The sequence below is a fragment of the Microcebus murinus genome, chromosome 22, assembly GCF_040939455.1.
Source record: "Microcebus murinus isolate Inina chromosome 22, M.murinus_Inina_mat1.0, whole genome shotgun sequence".
Taxonomy (NCBI): Eukaryota; Metazoa; Chordata; class Mammalia; order Primates; family Cheirogaleidae; genus Microcebus; species Microcebus murinus.
This window is the reverse complement of record NC_134125.1, coordinates 32,771,811-32,780,367: the sequence shown is the minus strand read 5'-3', so window position 1 is coordinate 32,780,367 and position 8,557 is coordinate 32,771,811. Positions and strand designations below refer to the sequence as shown.

General features: G+C 57.2%; 2 pseudogenes; both read left to right on the top strand.

The window, feature by feature from the left end:
• The first annotated feature begins 4,593 nt into the window (after nt 1-4,593).
• On the top strand, nt 4,594-4,711 carry LOC142863750 (uncharacterized; annotated as a pseudogene).
• A 3,490-nt stretch (nt 4,712-8,201) lies between these two features.
• On the top strand, nt 8,202-8,319 carry LOC142863702 (uncharacterized; annotated as a pseudogene).
• The last annotated feature ends 238 nt before the right edge of the window (nt 8,320-8,557 follow it).

Below are 8,557 nucleotides of genomic sequence, written 5' to 3'. Positions count from 1 at the left end.
AATAGAATCTAAAGTGGCTATAAAACAATGGCCTACAATACTCAGTGCTAAGGCTCAGTCTAGGCACCTATGGAAAATATATGGTTCCCCAAATCTATAAAAATTTTTAGATGGTAGATGTAATCTTAAACATTATATTTTAAAAATTCTGGCACCAAAGTTAAATGAGGCTCAACAATATCCTGTAGTTCAACTAGCTGGCATTAAAACCATTGTCAATAATACCAAAATACTCCCCATAAAAAGTCGATGGGCTATTTTAGCTGATAAAAACACCTGGCATCCCATTTCCCTCTCAGATTGTAAAAATAAAAAAGGAAAATGGCTATGCCCTCAAAACACTTAAAACCCTGATTTCTCCCAGATTTGGCCCCTAGTATCCACCCCCATAGAACATAACATCTGGTATATGAAAAAGGGCCGATTTTGCTGGGAGAAAAAACAAAATGACATTATAGAATTATATTTCTTTTGTAACAAAGCCTCCTTTGCCCTCCTAAATACTAGTATATGGTGTAACACAAAGGTGGTGAGAAAAATAAATTTGCTAACTGTAAACAAGTCCTATAATAATTTAAATATTAAAGATCGAATGTTTCTCAAATTCAATTTATACCCTCCTCAGGATGTTATACCTATGGAGACTAATTGGCCAGAGGAAAAATTAAACTTATTAGACTCCAAATTGGTATCGGTTTTACAATCCTCAAATAAAATTTACCATAAAGTTCAATTGACTGTTGATAAAAAAGATAAACATATTATAAGTCTGATTAAAAAATATGATGATGCATGCAGAGGATTTTTTGGCTGGTTAGGCTGCTTGCTACCTTCTGATTCTACCTATGACTTTCTTGGGCACCTTCTGTTTAGTACTTTTATGACACTCATTGCCATATTATTATATGTTTCTTGTAAATGCTATACCAGATACAGAAAAAGGAAAAAAAAAATCAATCAAAGGCCCAGATCATGATAGCTTGCAAAATAGATCTGGTCCAAGATGTGTTTTTAGACTAAGCCCGAGGCCTGACTCTATCTGGCCCCTTTTAACAATTGGCTACTAAATCAAGTAGAGTCAAGTCCCTCCCCTAAGATACAACACCGCCTATTCTACAGCACCATGGGACCAGATAGGCAACTCTAGGAATGAGCCTTCCTAGCACCGTGGGACCAGATAGACAACTCTAAATATGAGCCTTCCTAGCGCCATGGGACATCATGCTGGTTGTTGGCCTACACATGCATTCCATGGAATGATCTTTGGCCAACAGGGGGAACTGAGGACTAAACTCTAATTTTTTGCTAAAAACTCCTTCCTAAGGAGGCCAGCTAGGTTAGGCTGGCAAATGGTAAGGAGGCCAGCAGGGTTAGGCTGACAAACCTTAAATTCCCACAAAGCGGCTTTTGTTAACCAAACGAAGCAGTGGTTTACTTCCTGACCTGATTCTGGTATGGCATTAACATCACCTAAAAGATAAGAAGCCCCTGTCTTAACTCAAGCATCCTGGCAGATGCCTATCATAAATCTAAAATGTCTTAACTGAGCATCCTAGCAGGCGCCTATACTTAAATTTAAAGCATCTTAAAACATCTTAGGAGGCGCCTATTGTAAATTTAAAATGTCCTCCTGTCTGGACCTCCCAGAGTGCCCACAACCTTATCTTAAAGTAAGCATATCCTTTCTGGTCTTCTAGATAAAGTCTAACCCTCTCAGCCAATTGCCAGCCAAAGAATCTTTAAACCCACCTATAACCTGTAAGCCCCCGCTTCGAGATGTCCCACCTTTTTGGGCCAAACCAATGTATGCCTCTCATGTATTGATTTGTGACCTTGCCTATAACCTTTGTCTCTCTAAAAATATATAAAACTAAACTGTAACCCAGCTACAGCGAGCCCACTTGCTCAAGGCTTCTTGAGAGTGGCTCCAGGTCATGGTCCTCAAATTTGGCTCAGAAGAAACTTCTTTCAAATATTTCAGGGCTTGGATTTTTTCCGTCCACAGGTGCATCGCCCTTTCCCCGCCCCCCCCCTCGGGTCGGGTCAGAGCTTCAAGTGCGCCCATGCCCCGGTTGGTGCGCACCCACCCCATTCCTAATGGATGTGCATGCCCATCCCCTCCCCAGGCCCGCCCGACACCCACTCGATGAAGGCGATCCCTCTGTGTCCACTTAGGTGTCCATCGGTTCCTACCAATTTGCTGGTGAGCGCACGCACGTGGTGCTCGTGTGTCCATTCTTGGGACACTTGGCTTACTGGAACGGGTTCCAGCTCTGGCCGGGAGAACACGAGAGGTGCCCTCTCACCGCTGTTCCTCATAGCTGAACGGCACTCCGTGGTGTCCACGTGCCACATTTTATTAATGCACCCGTGGATCGATGGTCATTCGGGTCGTTTCCACATCTTTGCGATTGTGAATTGTGCCCTGACTGTAACCCTAACCCTTACCCAGCCCGTCTCCTCTGCCCCTGCCTGCTCCTTCCCGCCTGGCCCGTCACCGTCACCATCCTCGGCCCCTGACTGACGGGCTCCTCCATCCCCTGGGCCTTCCAAGGGCTTGGTGTGGACGCTGCTTCCAGGAAGCCCTCCAGGAACCCGGCAGCAGGGCGGCCGCGACGACTCACATGCGGGGGACGTGCCCCGGCTGTGCCGCGGGGGCCCAGCCTGGTGTCTTCCCTGAGGCTCTGTGGCTGCCACTCCCCACAAGGGGAGAGCCTTGCCGCGGAGGTGGGGGCCGAATCCTGATGGGGACGTACATGCAGCTCTCCACGTCGGATTCCGGGGCTCTCTGTCCTGCCCGGAGTCCCAGCTGGCCTGCGGGTCCTCAGGGTGGCAGAAACATCCTCAAATTGATATTGCGAGTCCGGTGGCTGTCTGCACTTTTGTGCTGGGCACCCCAGGGAGGCCCAGGGGCTGGCTGGACAACGCGGTCTGCTCGGAGGCTTTGGAGGAGCAAGTGATGCCCTTAGGACTTTGGTAGCAGTGTCTGAGGTGTCTCTGAGCCCTGGAGGCTTCTTCCACAGGCTGCTCGGCCTGGGCTCCCTGCACCTGGGCCTTTGGAGGACCGGCCCTGTTCTTGCCGACACTTCCTGCAGGGACCCAGAGGTGGGAGGTTGCATCTCCCAGCCCTGGGTCAAGCAGAGCCCCAGCGGGCCATGCCCACAACCTCTCTCAGCACGGGTCCCCCAGAAGGCTGCTTTGGGACCAGGATTCTCCTGCGGGTGAATTTTGAGGTCTGGCCCCTGGATGGAGGGGCACCAGGAGCAGAGGAGCCGGAAGAGGAAGGGGCTGCCCATGCGAGGGGACACTTTGAGGCCAAGTCCCAGCTTCAGCCTCATCCTCCTGGGCACCCCCGAACTGTACATCACACCTCCTGGCTGTCCCGCTCTGAGACCAGGAGCCGGGCTTCGCGTTCCCATACCAGCCAGTCCTGGGCTGAGGACATCTGGGGCGTCGGGAACTGCCTGGCTTCCCTTTTTGGTACCATTTGGAGCTACTTGTGAATCGTGCCGCCACACACACCGGAGTGCAGGTGTCTTCCGCACAGACTGCGGGCCTCGCTCTTCTGAATGCCGCTAGCTCGCCACCCACTCACGGGTGAACCTGGTCAGGGTACTTTCTCTCAGGGGCAGACTCTGATCCGATCGGACTACCGGTGTCTCTGTTTGCTCGTTTCTTCCTTCCATTTCGGGAAAGGCTTCCTTACTGGGTGTGGAAATCTCCTATGCCTTTCCTCACCTATTCTGTCAGCTTTAAAATTCTCTTTCAGTTGCCACCCTCACAGATGGATTAGGAAACTCTTTCCGGTGCACTCATTAGTGAAATGACCTCAATGAAGCTGGAATCCAATATCTAATCGCCGATTTTTAGCAAGTGCACACCCCGGGGTGGTCGGGGTCCAATGCAGCCCCGGCCAGGCCCAGGCCCCTTGGGCTGGGCCACAGGAGGACACAGAGGAGGGTCCCGGCCCCCACGGTAGCGGTGCGGGCAGTTCTCCAAGGGCTTAGGCGTTTTCCAGAGGTAGGAGATGGAGGGGACTGATTTCTTCAGCGCCACACAAACCACGCCACCCCACCCCACCCATGGGACACATGGAGAGAGAGAGAGAGAGAGAGAGAGAGAGAGACGCCCCTACACTCGCTCCCCTCCCCCATGCGCTGTGCCCCAGCCCTGGCCATGGGGAATAGGCTACAGCCCACGCACAGGGCGGGGGTCACAGCTGAAAGGGTTTGTGGGGGAGGGCGGCCCCTGGCTGGGGGCAAAGGTCGAGCGCCCCGTGCGCCTGCGCAGTCAGCAGTGGCGGCGCACTGGGGGTGGGGGGCAGGTAGGTGAAGGAGGCGAGGAGAGGAGGGGGGCTGGAAGGTCTCCACCTTGGCGGGTCCAGCCGTGGAGGCCCATCTCGTGTGTGTGTGTGTGTGTGTGTGTGTGTGTGTGTGTGTGTGTGTGTGTGTGTCTGGACAGCCCCCCACGCCGCCCCGCCCCTCTCCCCAGTCCCGCGGAGTCCGCCGGACCCGGCCGGCGAACGCAACTGGCCCAGCGAGGGGAAGCGCAGAGAGGCTCGGCTTCTTGAGCGGGACAGGGGCGCCCTCCGCCATCTCCGGCCACGCCGGCCTGAACGCGCCCGGTCTCCTCTGATCTCCGAAGCTAAGCAGGGTCGGGCCTGGTTAGTACTTGGATGGGAGACCGCCTGGGAATACCGGTGCCGTAGGCTTTTTTTTTTTTTTTTTTTTGCCTCTTGTTCTGTCCCCTTTCTGGGAGCGCGGCGGCGGTCAGGGGGATCACCCCCACCCTCAGCGCCCGTCGCGGTGCCAGGCGCCCCAGCCCGCACCGTGGGGCCTCCTCTTGTCCTGAGCCGTGACACCGCCGCCACGCGGCAGCATGCGTGGCATCTGGACTGTCAGGTGTCAGACCAAAGGTCTGGTCTGTGGGAACCGACACGCTGGAGGAAACCTTGAGAGGCTGAGAGGGGAGGGAGTTCCAGGAGAATTCCAGGACGTCATTTTGAGCGAGTATGTGACCAGAACTCGTCCCGTTGCTTTTGGGGTTCTACGGGCTACACGTAGGAATCTTTGGTGGTGGCACTGGATGTTGGGGGATCCGGAGTCACACCCAGACCTGCTCCACAGGCCTCATTTTACTTTTCTTTTCGGATTCATTTTCTGAAAAGGTGTGTCTTATCTCTATGATTACATTTCCTTTTCTCTCTCTTTCCGAGCAGATCATGGGAGTCCACGTATTGAGGTGACATGTATTGCCCGTGCCCCCCTCCCTCCCGTTTTCTGATTCATTTATTTCTCATTTTCTCCCAGCGTATGGTGGGGGTACCAATGTTAAGGTCAGCTGCATCGCCCTGTCCCCTCCTCCCCCCTCGGGTCAGAGCTTCAAGTGCGCCCATGCCCCGGTTGGTGCGCACCCACCCCATTCCTAATGGATGTGCATGCCCATCCCCTCCCCACGCCTGCCCGACACCCACCCGATGAAGGCGATTCCTCTGTGTCCACTTAGGTGTCCATCGGTTCCTACTAATCTGCTGGCGAGCGCGCGCACGTGGCGCTCTTTTGTCCGTTCTTGGGACACTTGGCTTACTGGAACGGGTTCCAGCTCTGGCCGGGAGAACACGAGAGGTGCCCTCTCACCGCTGTTCCTCATAGCTGAACGGCACTCCGTGGTGTCCACGTGCCACATTTTATTAATGCACCCGTGGATCGATGGGCACTCGGGGCGCTTCCACATCTTTGCGATTGTGAATGGCGCCCTAACTGTAACCCTGACCCCTACCCAGCCCGTCTCCTCTGCCCCTGCCTGAGGCGCTCCTCCCCCGCCAGGCCCGTCACTGTCCTCGTCCCCTGCCTGACCGGCTCCTTCCCGCCCGGCCTGTCACCGTCCTCTGCCCCTGCGAGACACGCTCCTCCCCGCCCTGCCCATCACCTTGGCCCCTGCCTGACTCGCTCCTCCCCACCTAGGCCCCTGCCTGACGGGCTCCTCCGTCGCCTGGGCCTTCCGAGGGCTTGGTGTGGACACTGCTTCCAGGAAGCCCTCCAGGAACCCGGCAGCCGGGCGGCCGGCCGCAGCAGTCTCGCGCAGCCCTCGCTAAGTCGCGCGCGGGGCACGTGCCCCCACTGTGCCGCGGGGGCCCAGCCTGGTGTCTTCTCTGAGGCCCTGCGGCTGCCGCTCCCCGCGAGGAGAGAGCCGTGGAGGTGGGGACCGCCTCCTGGTGGGGACGTACGCCCAGCTCTCCGCGTCGGATTCCGGGGCTCTCTGTCCTGCCCGGAGGCCCAGCTGGCCTGCGGGTCCTTAGAGTGGCAGAAACGTCCTCAAGCTGATATTGCCAGTCAGGTGGGTGTCTGCACTTTTGTGCCGGGCACCCCAGGGAGGCCCAGGGGCTGGCTGGACAACGGGGCCTGCTGGGGGCCGGGGGTGTGCTTTGGAGGAGCAACTGATGCCCTTTGGACTTTGCTAGCAGCATCTGAGGTGTCTCTGAGCCCTGCTCCATGTCGGGGAGAGGAGGAGGAGGAGGAGGAGGTGGCAGGGGCCGTGACCTACAGTCGTGTTCCCGGGGTGGCACGGCATGTGGCTTCTTCCACAGGCTGCTCGGCCTGGGCTCCCTGCACCTGGGCCTTTGGAGGACTGGCCCTGTTCTTGCTGACACTTCCTGCAGGGACCCAGAGCTGGGAGGTTGCATCTCCCAGCCCTGGGTCGGGCAGAGCCCCAGCGGGCCATGCCCACAACCTCTCTCACCACGGGTCCCCCAGAAGGCTTCTTTGGGACCAGGATTCTCTTGCGGGTGACTCTTTAAGGTCTGGCCCCTGGGTGGAGGGGCACCAGGAGTAGAGGAGCAGGAGGGGAAGGGGGTGGCCAGGTGAGGGGACACTTTGAGGCCAAGTCCAAGCTTCAGCCTGATCCTCCTGGGAACCCCGGGGTGTACATCACACCTCCTGGTTGTCCCGCTCTGAGACCGGGACCCGGGCTTCGCATTTTCACAGCAGCCGGTCGTGGGCTGAGGACACCTGGGGCGTTGGGAACTCCCTGGCTTCTCCTTGGTTTAACATCTGAGCTGCTTGTCAATTGTGCCACCACACACGCCCGAGTGCAGGTGTCTTCCGCACAGACTGCGGGCCTCGCTCTTCTGAATGCCGCTAGCTCGCCACCCACCCACGGGTGAACCTGGTCAGGGTACTTTCTCTCAGGGGCAGACTCTGATCCGGGCGGGCTACCGGTGTCTCTGTTTGCTCGTTTCTTTCTTCCATTTCGGGAAAGGCTTCCTTACTGGGTGTGGAAATCTCCTATGCCTTTCCTCACCTATTCTGTCAGCTTTAAAATTCTCTTTCAGTTACCACCCGCACAGATGGATTAGGAAACTCTTTCCGGTGCACTCATTAGTGAAATGACCTCAATGAAGCTGGAATCCAATATCTAATCGCTGATTTCTAGCGAGTCCACATGCCAGGGTGGTCGGGGTCCAATGCAGCCCCGGCCAGGCCCAGGCCCCTTGGACTGGGCCACAGGAGGACACAGAGGAGGGTCCCGGCCCCCACGGTAGCGGTGCGGGCAGTTCTCCAAGGGCTTGGGCGTTTTCCAGAGGTAGGAGATGGAGGGGACTGATTTCTTCAGCGCCACACAAACCACGCCACCCCACCCCACCCATGGGACACATCCCAAGAGAGAGAGAGAGAGAGAGAGTGAGAGAGAGAGAGACGCCCCATACACTCGCTCCCCTCCCTTTTGCGCTGTGCCCTGGCCCTGGTCTGGGGGAATAGGGGGCAGCCCACCCACAGGGCTGGGGGGGCACAGCTGAAAGGGGTTGTGGGGGAGGGCGGCCCCTGGCTGGGGTCAAAGGGCGAGAGCCCTGCACATGCCCAGTCAGCAGTGGCGGCGGCGGAGACTCGCTGGGGGTTGGGCAGCTGGTAGGTGAAGTAGGCCAGGCGAGGAGAGGAGGGGGGCTGGAAGGTCTCCACCTTGGCAAGTCCAGCCGTGGAATCGCATCTTGTTGAGTGAGTGTGAGTGTGTGTGGGTGTGTATAGAGAGACAGCTCCCCACCCCGGCCCGCCCCGCCCCGCCCATCACCCCTGTCCCTCGGAGCCCGCTGGACCCGGCCAGCGAACTCAACAGTCCCGGCCCAGCGCGGGGCCTGGGGAGGGAGGAGGCGGCGGGGAAGCACAGAGAGGCTCGGCTTCTTGAGCGTGGCAGGGGCGCTCTCCGCCGTCTAGGGCCACACCACCCTGAACGCGCTGGATCTCGTCTGTTCTCCGAAGCTAAGCAGGGTCGGGCCTGGTTAGTACTTGGATGTAGACCGCCTGGGAATACCGGGTGCGGTAGGCTGCTGCTGCTTTTTTTTTTTGCCTCTTGTTCTGTCCCCTTTCTGGGAGCGCGGCGGCGGACCGGGGTGGGGGTCACCCCCACCCTCAGCGCCCGCCGCGGTGCCTGGCACCCCAGCCCGCACTGTGGGGCCTCCTCTTGTCCCGAGCCGCGACACCGCCGCCACGCGACAGCATGCCTGGCATCTGGACTGTCAGGTGTCAGACCAAAGGTCTGGTCTGTGGGAACCGACACGCTGGAG